This window comes from Macaca nemestrina, chromosome 7, assembly GCF_043159975.1.
Source record: "Macaca nemestrina isolate mMacNem1 chromosome 7, mMacNem.hap1, whole genome shotgun sequence".
NCBI classification, from domain to species: Eukaryota; Metazoa; Chordata; class Mammalia; order Primates; family Cercopithecidae; genus Macaca; species Macaca nemestrina.
This window is the reverse complement of record NC_092131.1, coordinates 13,726,551-13,739,781: the sequence shown is the minus strand read 5'-3', so window position 1 is coordinate 13,739,781 and position 13,231 is coordinate 13,726,551. Positions and strand designations below refer to the sequence as shown.

At 41.2% G+C, this 13,231-nt stretch overlaps 1 protein-coding gene across 1 annotated transcript in view; it reads left to right on the top strand.

Annotated features, from left to right (window-relative positions):
* LOC105467509 (interferon alpha inducible protein 27) overlaps positions 1–13,231 on the top strand; it is a 50,538-nt gene that overhangs the window by 11,664 nt on the left and 25,643 nt on the right. The window contains exon 2 of the mRNA XM_011717135.3: positions 10,245–10,488. The gene's annotated coding sequence lies outside the window, so the exon portion shown is untranslated. The remainder of the gene's footprint in view (positions 1–10,244; positions 10,489–13,231) is intronic.

Here is a 13,231-nt window from a genome sequence, read left to right as displayed (position 1 = left end):
AAAGGAGACAGTAAATCTGCCAACTCCAAACCCCATGCGGGCTGTGGGATAATTAAGGAATCAGAGAGACCAAGGGGTTGAGGAGTTATTTAATTATTTAGGTGCACTGACCCAAACAGATTAACATCGGAAGGACTGAGCCTCGAACAAAGAGTTAAGCTAACTTTTAAGCATTTTGTGGGGTAGGGGGAGATCTGTTCAGGGGAAGCATATTATGGAAGCAAGAAACAAAGACAGTTATTCAGTTGAGACATGCATTACATTATTTCTTTCTTTTCAAGGAACAACATGTTTTGCGACTTGAGATTATCTGTTTAGTGACCTTGCAGCTGCACAGCTAGAGAAACAGAGTCTTCACAATTCTTGGGAAAAGGAGAGATAAGGTTCACTAGCCTCAGAAAGAAAAACAGGAAGTTAATTTTGAAAGACTCCAGCCCTTTCTCTTCCTCAGGGGGAATTGGGTTTTCTTACATACAGCTGAGTTTTTGCTTATACAGTTTTTAATTTCTTTTAATTCCTGTTCCAATGCCACTATACTCAGCCTGGGTGACAAAGCAAGACCCTGTGTGGGGGAAAAAAAAAAAAGTAATCAAGATCAAGAAACCCTGTAAGGTCTCCCATCCCAGCACTTTGGGAGGCTGAGACAGGCTGATCACGAGGTCAGGAGATCGAGACCATTCTGGCTAACATGGTGAAACCCCGTCTCTACTAAAAAATACAAAAAACTAGCCGGGCGAGGTGGCGGGTGCCTGTAGTCCCAGCTACTCGGGAGGCTGAGGCAGGAGAATGGCATAAACCCGGGAGGCGGAGCTTGCAGTGAGCTGAGATCCGGCCACTGCACTCCAGCCTGGGCGAGAGAGCGAAGACTCCATCTCAAAAAAAAAAAAAAAAAAAAAAAGGAAACCCCGTAATGAGTCCCAGTTTCCAAGGGACCCATACAGAAGCCTCCATTGCCAGTGGCTGGAGTGGGAGTACTTATGAATGTGTTGATCGCCTTTCCAAAAAGACTGAAGGGTAGATGTGGGCTGAGGGGAACCAAGAATGCCTATGGAGATGTTGGAATAGTTGAGCTCATAAAATTCCCCAGCAAGAAAATGGCTCATCTAGCTAGGTAGGGCATCTAGAAGGGTGGGGGAAGCAGATTGCCTGGAGTCAGGTCTGAGCTCTGTAAACAGCTGTGTGACTCTGGCAGATTACTTACTCTTCCTGCATCTGTTTCCTCATCTGTAAAATGAGATTAACATTGTTGAGAAGATCAAACGTAAATGCATGTAAAGTTCTCGCTGCAGTGCCTGGCGCATGGTGAGCTCAATTGACCTTAGCAATTCGTTTTGTCATCACACATTTCCTTCTAAGCATACACATACCTTTCATATAGTATAAATACGAAAAGGTGACAAGTTGGGGGAAAACACATTTCAGCAAAATGTCCCACAGTGTTAAGTAGTTGTTTTAAGGTGATAGAATTGAGTGTAATTTTTTCTTTTCAATATTTCAATTTTAATGTGATTATTTTAATTATATATATTGTAGGGAGGTATAATTAATGTACAATAAAATGCAGAGTGCAGCTTTTCAGTTCAGTGAACTTTAATATTTCTATTTCATCATGTAAGTAATGCACAAAACAAGATAAAGAACATTTCCATCACCCCAGAAAATTCATTCATCCCCATTTCCAGTTAGTTTTTATCCCTACCCAGAACACGATTATATTTTAATTTAAAAATTAATTGGCAACTATTTCTTAAATGGGAACCATTTTGGTATTTTCATTTATTGTAAAAGTGACTTATGCCTGAGGCATTGTACTTCATCTAGCACCAAAAAACATACATATGTATAAGCATTCTACATGGGTGATATAGTTTGGATATTTTTCCCTACCCAAATCTCATAGTTGAATTGTAATCCCCAATGCTGGAGTTGGGGCCTGGTGGGAGGTGTTTGGATCATGGGGGCAGATAGCTCATTAATGGCTTGGGCCATCCCCTTCGTGATAATGAGCTCTCACTCTGAGTTCATGTGAGATCTGGTGGTTTAAAAGTGTGTGGCGCCTCCCCCCCAACTCTCTCTGACTCTGGCTTTCACCATCTCATGTGCCTGCCCGCCTTCCACCTTCTGCCATGATTGTAAGCTTCCTGAGGCCTACCTAGAAGCTGAGCGGATGCCAGCACCATGCTTCTTATAAAGCCTGCAGAACTGTGAGCCAATTAAACCTCTTCTTTAAATAAATTACCCAGTCTCAGATATTTCTTTATAGCAATACAAGAATGGCCTAATATAATGAGGTCTTCCTTTACCACTGTTTTGTAAGTTACCTCTTTCACTCAACAATACCTAATGAACCATTCCCCATTGCCAAAAAATATAAATCTGTAACCAGGGACGGATCCAGGCTATTTAGGGACCTGAAATGTACAAAATTGGTCGAGCAGACAGCTGAAAAAAAGAGAGTTATGATAGAAAATACCAGTAACACTACTATGTCACCCCAAACCAGGGGAAGTATGGCAGAGGGAAGCCAGATTGGAAAGCAATTACAAGGCAACAGCCCTAATCAATTACTCTTAGAAGAACTTACTTTTGCAAGTAATAATAATAATAACAACAAAAATGTGACCAATGGCTAGAGCTGCTCTTAGGGTCTTGGAAGGAGCCATTGTAAGCGAGGGTCCCTGAACTCAGGCTTCTTTTGCTTCGAGGTAAACCCATTTCTGCTTCTATCATCAGTGGCTACATAAAATTATTTACATAGGGGTATAAAATTTTATTTATTCAATTTTTGTTACTTCACACTTTTGCTGTGTCAACCTAAATAACAGAGAAAAGCCCTGACATTTATTTGAGAATACAGCACTGCAGTGGGAAAATTCATGCCATAGTAAACTATGTACATATTCAAGGATGTAAAGGAAGACAAAGGTTTTTAAAGGAAAAATGAAGACAGTTATGTAATTGTTTTGAAGCCAGATTGGAAAGCTATTAAAAGACAACAGCCTGAATCATTTACTCTTAGAAGAACTTACTTATACAAATAATAATAATAACATGTTTGGCTATAAGAATTAATAGCAAGGGTGACAACAGTCTGAGGTTGGGCAGGTAGTTTCTGGGCAGATGTGCTCACTGAAGTATTTTTTGTGTAAGGTTGTGATGGCCTTTGTGCAAGATTGCAATTTTTGCAGATGATGGTTTTGTCCTCAGGCATACAAAAGCTTGAAAACCCTCTCTTCATGGATTTCCCTAGCTCTATTTGTCAGAGTTTGGGTGTCTTTTTTTTAAAACACAAGCAACTCCATTTTGACTCTGACTGCTTTTATAGCTGTCATCAAAAACACTGTGATCATCATTCATGTGCAGCTATTTGTGCACATCTCTGATTCTTTTCTTGTGATGAATTCCAAGAAGTAAAATTTCTAAACCAAATAAGCTTTCACTACATGCTGTCAAATTGCTGACCAGAAAGTATGGGTTAGAACATGCCATACCAAGCAGTGAATGAGGATCACTATTCCTTGCCTCATGCAAACACCGCGTGTTCCAGCTATTTGCTTCCTGAGGCAGATCATAAGGATGCAGTCACTCAGCTCTGTTTCATGCTCTGCTGTGAACCCTCAAGGATAGAAAGCTGATGACTCTACTCCCCTGGCTTCCCCATACACCAGTTCTGCAAATGACCTGAATTGTGCCAAGCCGACTCCCCTGTGCAAGGATGTGAAGGTGGGAGGGACACAGGGGCTGTGCTTCTGCTTCTACTGCCAAGCATTCTAGTAGGGACTTGGTTTTCTGCAGTAGCAGAAGCACAGTCCCAGGATCCATTTCTTACCTTACTATGTGAGGTATCATTTTACTGGCATAGATGCCCCAGAGCCAACGGGTGTGGCAGTGGCTTCTCGATATCCCAGATTCATGATCATGGCACTGGCTGAAGCATTCTTGGTGGCCCACTTCTAGGGTGGGGCCATTCCTGGAACATCAGCCTAGACCCTCCTCCTCCAATCCTGGAACGATCTTATAGTCACCTAATTCCCTGTGTCAAAACCAACTCTGCTTAAGTTGGCCAGAGTGACTTCTGTTATCTGCAGCTGAACTCTGACTAACAGATGCATGTGACACACATACAAAATGTCACCTCCTTTAAATAATTCTTTTTCTATTAGTAAGATTGACCATCTTTTTAAGTGTCTATTAGTCATGTGTAATTCAGTCTTGGGGAGCTGTCTCTTCTAGTATTTGGAGCTCCTTGTTAAAGGCAGTTCCTTTTCAAAATTGATTCATAAGAAAAACTCTCTTTGAGTTGGGGATACTAATCGTGCAAAGGTATTATTTTGTTTGGTTTGTTTTCCCTTCAGTAGGTCGCTTGTCTCTTAAACTTCATGATAAATCCATTTTTAACCGAGAGGGACTTTGTTCATGGTGTTTGTTTGTTTGTTTTGGTGATTTTGTTATTTTTATTTTTAGAGACAGGGCTTTCCTCTGTTGGCTAGGCTGGAGTGCAGTGGTTGGGTCATGGCTCACTGCAGCTGTTAAGGGATAGAGGTCCCGATCCATATCCCAAGAGAAGGTTCTTGGATATCACTCAAGAAAGAATTTGAGGTGAATCCATAAAGCAAGAGCAAGTTTATTAACAAAGTAAGGGAATAAAAGAATGGCTATTCCGTAGCAGCTTGAGCTGCTTGAATGATAATACTTATAGTTATTTCTTGATTACATGCTAAACAAGTGGTGGATTATTCATGAGTTTTCGAGGAAAGGGGTGGGCAGTTCCTGGAACTGAGAGTTCCTCCCCCTTTCAGACCATATAGGGTAACTTCCTGATGTTGCCATGGCATTTATAAATGGTCATGGTGCTGCTGGGAGTGTCTTTTAGCGTGCTAATACATTATAATTAGTATATAATGAGCAATGAGGACGACCAGAGGTCACTCTCATCAGCATCTTGGTTTTTGTGGGTTTGGGCTGTCTTCTTTACTGCATGCTATTTTATCAGCAAGGTCTTTGTGAACTGTATCTTGTGCCTATCTCCTAGCTTATCCCATGACTAAGAATGCATAACCTCCTGGGAATGCAGCCTAGTAGGTCTGAGCCTTATTTTACCCAGCTCTTATTCAAGATGGAGTCACTCTGGTTCAAATGCTTCTGACACATTTTCCCCCTCCCTTTTACAAGGGAACCCTTAATCCTAAGGGTTGTAGAAGTATGTAGATCCATCTTCTGCAACTTCTTCAGACTGAATAGGGGCGATGATATTCCTGCCTAACTATTGGGGTCTCTTGTATTCAGGGTAGAGTGCAGCTCAGTCAGAAAGTGTCAGTATGGCAAGGACCATTCGTAACTCTTGAGTTCTGACAAAAGGTAATATCTGGAAGATTAGTAAGTGTTCAATTTAAGAAAACATTGAGTAAGCTCATGCTACATTTCTATACAAAGAGTACAACAGCAACATATTCCACAGCAGTAAAGTAAAATAAGCAAAATTATCCTAAGTAAACTAATTAAGAAGGCTTTCCAGGAACTGGGCAATTGTTGGAACCAAGCTGATATGGGGGTCTCTAGCCGATTCCAATATGTGCCCAGAATTAGAATATTGATCCAGATTTTTACATTACCCATCCCTCTTGTTTCTTCTGAGCTTAAGCCAGAGATCACTGATTGGTTCACAGGAATAAGCAGGGTCAGTCTAAATTGCGGGAAAAAACTCAAAAACAACTGATGAGACTAGAATTTAATAACAGGTGTACCATCGTTTTTGAAACGTAATTTTTCTGTCTCCAGTCCTCATTTTAATTTAAAACAAATCATAATTACGACAGATTTGGTTTATTATACCTGGCCTGATTATTTGCATAAAGTGCAGCAAGAATGATTATTTTTCACATAGGCTTTTTAAATTGGCTTTGGTGGAACTTGGTTCCATAAAAAGAATCTCAGATAAGACAGTTTTAAAGCTGAGGCCAGCCATGGGTTGGTAGCAGATACCTATGAGTTTGGGTAAATTCCTGTCCTTAAGAGGTTTCAAGATAACTTGGGGCTCTTGGGCCTGTCAGAAAGTGACATTCTTTGGTCTGGAACCCTGTACAGTGACTGTGTAGGCAAGGTATGAGGCTAGTTTTCCCAAGGGTCTTTTATTGTCTCTATAAGTCAAGTTTGATTCCTTAAAGGAAAGCATCTCATTACAGTCAAAGCCTTGGTAAAATAACCAGTGTCTCCAATTGTGTCCAGTTGCAAAATAAAATGGATTATTATTGTACTTATGCAGATAACTATATTACCATAAATTAAGAATATGCAGTTTCCAAATTCTGGAGAAATCAGGTAGAGAGAAGCAAATATACTCCAAATTTTGTTTACAGGGGTATACTTTACTCAATTATCAAAAGTTGTAAATAGCTCAAAATAAAAGGTTTTTTTGGCTCTGTAAAAGAACAGCAAAAAGTCTAAAAGATTGGTTCAGACTTCTATTAGTTTAGTTCATGCAGTTAATTCCTGTTCTGTTTGATGTTCATGAACATTTCAGCTCTCTAGGAGCGTCCTGAAAGATTTTCTCTATTCTAATGTCACAATGTCCAAAGTTATCAGAAACCTGCATTCAAGAGCGTCTGTCAAAGTCCTATAGCTGATTAAGGGTCACCTTTTAAAGAGGATCAAAACAAGATAACAATTGCCTGTGGATGACAAAAAGTTTTAGGATAGCCGCTATTATAGCCACAATTGGCTAGGAATTGCAGTTACTTCTATGGCATACAACAAATTTACATAACAATTATAACTATTAATAGCATACACTAAGTCATATCATGATTATAGGAGTTTCCCATAATTTTAGAGCATATACCAATAACTTAGTTATACCAATACAGCCCAAGGAAAGCCACTCAACCATTTCATATTTAACCATGGTTCCTATATGATTTTTATACCAAATAAGCCAAATAAGTCATTTTTGGACTTCAGGAGACCTAATATCTAAAAGATTAATTAGGAGGTCAGAAGAAGACATAATTTATAATTTGATTTTGGAAATTTTGTCAAATATCAAAGATTTAAACCATTTGATATTATAAAATCAAATCCCAGGTCACCATAAGTCATTAGCCAAAACAATAACTCAAAATTTTTTAAAAGACAAAACCTTTACTCATTAATAGAGGGAAGATTTAGCTTTCCAGACAATCTGTCTCTTTCCTTTCACTTCTTTTGTCTACAGTTTATTCAAAAGGCAGACAAAATCTTTTTTTTTTTTTTTTAATATAACATGAAAATCAGCTGGGTGCGGTGGCTCACACATGTAATCCCAGCACTTTGGGAGGCTGAGGCAGGTAGATCATCTCAGGTCAGAAGTTCGAGACCAGCTTGACCAACATAGTGAAACCCCGTCTCTACTAAAAATACAAAAAAATTAGCCAGGCGTGGTGGCGAGCACCTGTAATCCCAGCTACTCAGGAGGCTGAGGCAGAAGAATCACTGGAATCCAGGCAGCAGAGGTTGCAGTGGGCCAAGATTGCACCACTGCACTCCAGCCTGGGTGACACAGTGAGACTGTGTCTCAAAAAAAAAAAAGAAAAAAGAAAAAAGAAAAAGAAAATCTTGTTTAAGAGAGAAAGCCAGATTTCACCCTTTGCATTAGTGTACTATTGATGTCAAACTCAATTCTTAATAAAACCTGCTGGGCGTAGTGGCTCACATCTGTAATCCCAGCACTTTGGGAGGCCGAGGCAGGCGGATCACGAGGTCAGGAGTTCAAGACCAGCCTGATCAACATGGTGAAACCCCGTCTCTACTAAAAATGCAAAAATTAGCCAGGGGCAGTGGCGCACGCTTATAATCCCTGCTACTCAGGAGGCTGTGGCAGGAGAATTGCTTGAACCCAGGAGGCAGAGGTTACAGTGAGCCGAGATTGCACCACTGCACTCCAGCCTGGGTGACAGAGCGAGACTACATCTCAAACAAAACAAAACAAAAACAAACAAAAAAAACCTTATAGACCAATCAATCAGTTTGACTATAAGGCGAGATTCTCATAAACCTTTTATAACCCTTTACAAATTTTTGTTAAAGAGAAGATCAGTGCTCTAAGAAAAACCTTGTTGTGCTTTTATTCCAATGTTCAATTTACAGAAAAACTGAAGAATACCTGATATGGTTTAGCTGTGTCCCCACCCAAATCTCATCTTGAATTGTAGCTCCCATAATTCCCGTGTGTTGTGGGAAGGACCCAGTGGGAGATCATTGAATCATGGGAGTGATTTCCCCCATACTGTTCTCGTGGTAGTGAGTAAGTCCCATAAGATCTGATGGTTTCATGAGGGGTTTCCCTTTCCACTTGACTTTTCATTTGCTCTTTGCCTGCCACCATGTAAGATGTACCTTTTGCCTTCCACCATGATTGTGAGACCTCCCCAGTCACATGGAACTCTGAGTTCATTAAACCTCTTTTTTTTTTTTTTTGAAACGGAGTCTTGCTCTATTGCCAGGCTGGAGTGCAGTGGTGCAGTCTTGGCTCACTGCAACCTCCGCCTCCTGGGTTCAAGCAGTTCTCCTGCGCCAGCCTCCCAAGTAGCTGGGACTACAGGCACACACCACCATACCTAGCTAACTTTTGTGTTTTTAGTAGAGATGGGGTTTCACCATGTTGGCCAGGATGGTCTTGATCTCTTGACCTTATGATCCTCCCGCCTCAGCCTCCCAAAGTGCTGGGATTACAGGCGTGAGCCACCACACCCAGCCCTCTTTTTCTTTATAAATTACCCAGTCTTGGGTATGTCTTTATCAGCAGCATGAGAATGGACTAAAATGATACCCCGTTCACTTTAGCCAGTATGTTCACACAGAATATTTTTTATAAGATTAATCTTCCACAAACCTTTCACAATTTGCTCAAACTTTCAGCTTTTTCCTATACAACTTAAAACAATCCTTTAATTCTTTAATTTAGGCAAAAAAAAAAAAAAAATCCACATTCCCATGCCTTCTTATAACCTTTTATCAAAAACACATTTTACTTTCCTTACATACCTTGCATGTAAAACTGTTTTTCCAGTAGTCTCAAGTACATGTTATACTGTTAACTCTTAGGAACTTTTTAATTTTTGGCGAAAAACCTGGTAAGTAAGGGTCAGATACAAAAAAGTTCCTCTTCAAAGGTTTGGCTTGTTCAGCATCCTTGTTCTTTGTTCCCTACCTCCAAGGCCAGACTAACTTCCTTATCCTTCGTGCCTCCCTGTCTTGGTTCCAGTAAACAACTTTCCCACCAGTCCTTATCTACAAAACCCACATCTGATACCCACTCTGTAAATTACCCCTCCCGCTGCAATGGCTCTTCCCACTAAAACTGCCCTTCCTGCCAGTGTAACTACATTCCTGCACCTTTCAAGCTAGCCAGTCGGGTTCAGCTTAGATTGTGCAGTCCAACTCTCCAGTCAGTGGAGGCGGGACACAGTAGCAGGGACAAGCTGTGTTAGGAATAAAAACCCCCTTCCCTCCTTTGTTCCGTGTGCTCTCATGGCTACCAGACCTGCGAGCAGCACCCCTTCTGCAAAACTAACTTTGCTTTGCTGAGAAATCTTTTGTTCAAGTGCTTGTTTTCCTTGTGACCCCGAGCTTTACTTCCAACAGTAAGCAGTTTTAATTATGTACTAGGTATGGAGCCTGGGACACTAGACAGAAGTGCGTATCGGGTCTGACTTCAGCATAGCCAGGGGACATGGCTAACTCCACCAAATGTCCCAAGGCCTTACCTAGAATCAAATGGCTCCAAAGTAGGTAAGTGAAAATTTTTCAAAAATCGAAGAAGCAGTTTATGACCTTAAAGTGTTTAGCAAACCTAATATCTGACCTGCCTAATTTAGACCAAATGTCTATTTTGTAGACGTTCTTATTTTACCAATAATCTTTAAAACTATCTTTACTTCCCAAAGATTACTTAAGTCATGTGAACTAAGAGGCCTTACATTTTTACTTTTCTGACAACATATTTTATTTAAGTCAATTAATCAGAGCTTTTTCATATAAACATTACACATGCAACACATATAAATACAGAGACAGACAGAAGAAGATCCAGTAGTTGTAAGATTTTTTATTGCCAGTTTCTTAATTGGATTATGGGCTTCTGGGTCCTGTCCCCTCGGTGGCAGAAACTAAGAGAAAGTACTGCCACGTGATTACAAGGTTGAGCTCCCAAGGACATAAAACAAAATGAGAGGGAAACCTCATCCCGTTTTTTTGTTTGTTTGTTTCAGGGACCTCCCACCAGGAGTTAATGTTAGGCCTCTGAGCTCAAGCTAAGCCCAAGCTGCTGCTTTGCTCTTACTTCATTCCGGATTTGGCTTGAAGTCTTCCTCGTGCGAGGTCCAAGCACCCTTTCTTGGAGTCTGATTGGGACCCCTTTCCAGTAATACACTCCTGGTGAACCACGAAAGGACGATATTGAGGAGACCCCTTACCCAAAGGAAATAGACTGCAACACCAATTGGCTGACTTTGGGTAAGTGGTGGGGTACATTTTACCTGGGTAAAGGATGAGATTGGGTTAGAAGCCCAACTTAGGGGAGTTAGAGTCGCTCCTCAGACAGAGAGGGTTAAAGACCTCTCTTAATAAAAGGCAAGGATGCTTGACGAAACTTGGGTTTGAGGCCCAATTTAGGAAGGTTAGAATCCTTCCTAAGATTGAGGGAGTCAGAGATCCCTCTCAGTAAAGTCTCTCTTGGTTAAAAATGGATTTGGCACTATGAGGTATTAACTGCTATTCTCTTTGGGTTAATTTGCCTTGCACTCTTTGCTGATGGATGTGGGTGGCAGGATTAAGCATGTAGAGGATCATGGGGCATGGGGAGCTTTTTTCTCCCTAAAGGGGGAAACTTGAGAGCTGATCCCTTCAGGATGACAGGGGGCCGCCTGAATTTTTGAGTCAGTGTTGCTGCAATGAGATGTCAGCTCGAGTCATAGGAAATGGGGAAGGAGTTGCCACAGATGCCCTCCTGTAGGAATCTCAGTCTACCAGCTTCATCCCACCCCCACCACACCGCTTGGCTCAACCTTCTAAATTGTCAGTATGAAGGCACATGTCCCTGATGGAGTCTGTACTGTACCCACATTGTCAGAAAAGGGGCACAGTGTATGATAGGAGATAAGGGACTGCACTTCTGGTATCTGGGCCTCAGTTGGTTTGTTTCAAAATGCAACAGTAGTATTAGGTCACTCTCAGGGGTCCCCAGCACTAGGTTATAATTGACTGGGTGGCACAGGTTCATGCTGGCCTCCTGCTCTGGGGTGGCACAGGTTCATGCTGGCCTCCTGCTCTTCACAGATGTCTCCTGGCTCAGGCTCCCGGATCCAGCAGGTACAGGCTCAGGACCGCCTATTTCCAAAGTCCACTGCCTGTGCCCTGCCTGTTGGCCCCAGAGCTCTCACAGCCTGAGTTAAGTTTCATTTCTCTGGGTGCTCCTCCCTTGCTGTCCCAGGGCCCAGTCAATAATGTCCTTCTCCCCAACACACCCTTGCTGGGCCTTCCCACCTCTACAGCGGGGCCAGCTGGGGCAGGACAGCAGAGACAATCCTTTTTGTTGTTTTTAATTTGGATAAAATACACATAAAATTTACCATCTTGATAATTTTAATGATACAATTCAGTAGAATTATGTACATATACATTGTGCAACCATCACTGCCATCCATTTCCAGAACTCTTAATCTTGTAAAATTGAAACTCTGTACCCCTTAAACAACAACTCCCCATTCCATGCTCTCCCCAGCCCCTGGCAACCACCATTCTACTTTCTGTCTCCATGGATATATCTGTTCCAGGTACCTCATATCACTGGGATCATACAGCATGTGTCTTTTTGTGACAAACGTATTTCACTTAGCAGAATGTCTTCCAGGTGAATCCTTGCTATAGAATATGTCAGAATTTCCTTTCTTGCGAAGGCTGAATAATTGTATATATTATATTTTGTTTATTCATTTGTCTATTGATGGATGCTTGAGCTGCTTCCATCTCCTAGCTATTGTGAATAATGCTGCTATGAACATGCGTGTATAAATATCTCTTCAAGGCTATGCTTTCCATTACTTAGGGCATTTATCCAAAAGTGGGTGTATGGGATTATAGAATTCTATTTTTAATTTTTTGACAAACTGTCATATTGTTTTTCATAGCAGCTGTACCATTTTACATTTCTACCAACAGTGCACAAGGGTTGCAATTTCTCCACATCCTTCCCAACACGTGTTGCTTTCAGATTTTTTGGTTGTAGCCATCCTAATGTATGTAAGTTGATTTTGATTTTCATTTCTCTAATGATGAATAATGTTAACCATCTTTTCATATGCTTGTTGGCTGTTTGTATATCTTCTTTGAGAAATATCTATTTGAGTTTTTTTGCCCATTTTTAATTGAGTTTTGTTGTTGTTGTTGAGTTGTAGTTCTGGATATTAACTTCTTATCAGATATATGATTTATAGATATTTTCTCCCATTTTGCAGGTTGCCTTTTCACTCTGTTGATTGTGTCCTTTGATGCACAAAGGCACACTTAAAAAAAATTTAGAGACAGGATCTCACTCTGTTGCCCAGGCTGGAGTGCAGTGTCATGATCATAGCTCACTGCAGCCTAGATTCCTAGGCTCAAGCAATACTACAATTTCAGCCTCACAAGTAGCTGGGACTGCAGGTATACGTGACAGCACTTGGCTGAGTTTTAGAGACTTTTTTAGAGATGAGGGTCTTGCTATGTTGCCCAGGCTGGTCTGGAACTCCTGGCCTCAAGTGATTGTCTTGTCTTAACCTCCCAAGTAACTGGGATTACAGGTGCCAGCCACCATTCTGAGCCTTAGGCATACTCTTTATCCATACATCTTTTTATGAAATACTCAGTGTCTCCTTGATCTCCGGTTTGGGCCTAGCATTAAGGGAGGCACCAATGAATGACTCCTGACTCATGTTAGTCAGTTTTACATTTCTGTAAAGGAATACCTGAAGCTGGGTAATTTATAAAGAAAAGAGGTTTATTGGGCATGATTCTGTAGGTTTTACAAGCATTGTACCAACATCTGCTCAGCTTCTGGTGAGGCCTCAGGAAGCTTTTATTCATGGCAGAAATTGAAGGGGGAGCAAGTGTGTCATATGGCAAGAGAGGGAGCAGGAGTGAGAGGAGGAAGTGCCAGCCTCCTTTAAACAACCAGCTCTTGCATGAACACACAGAGTGAGAATTCATTCATTACCATGGG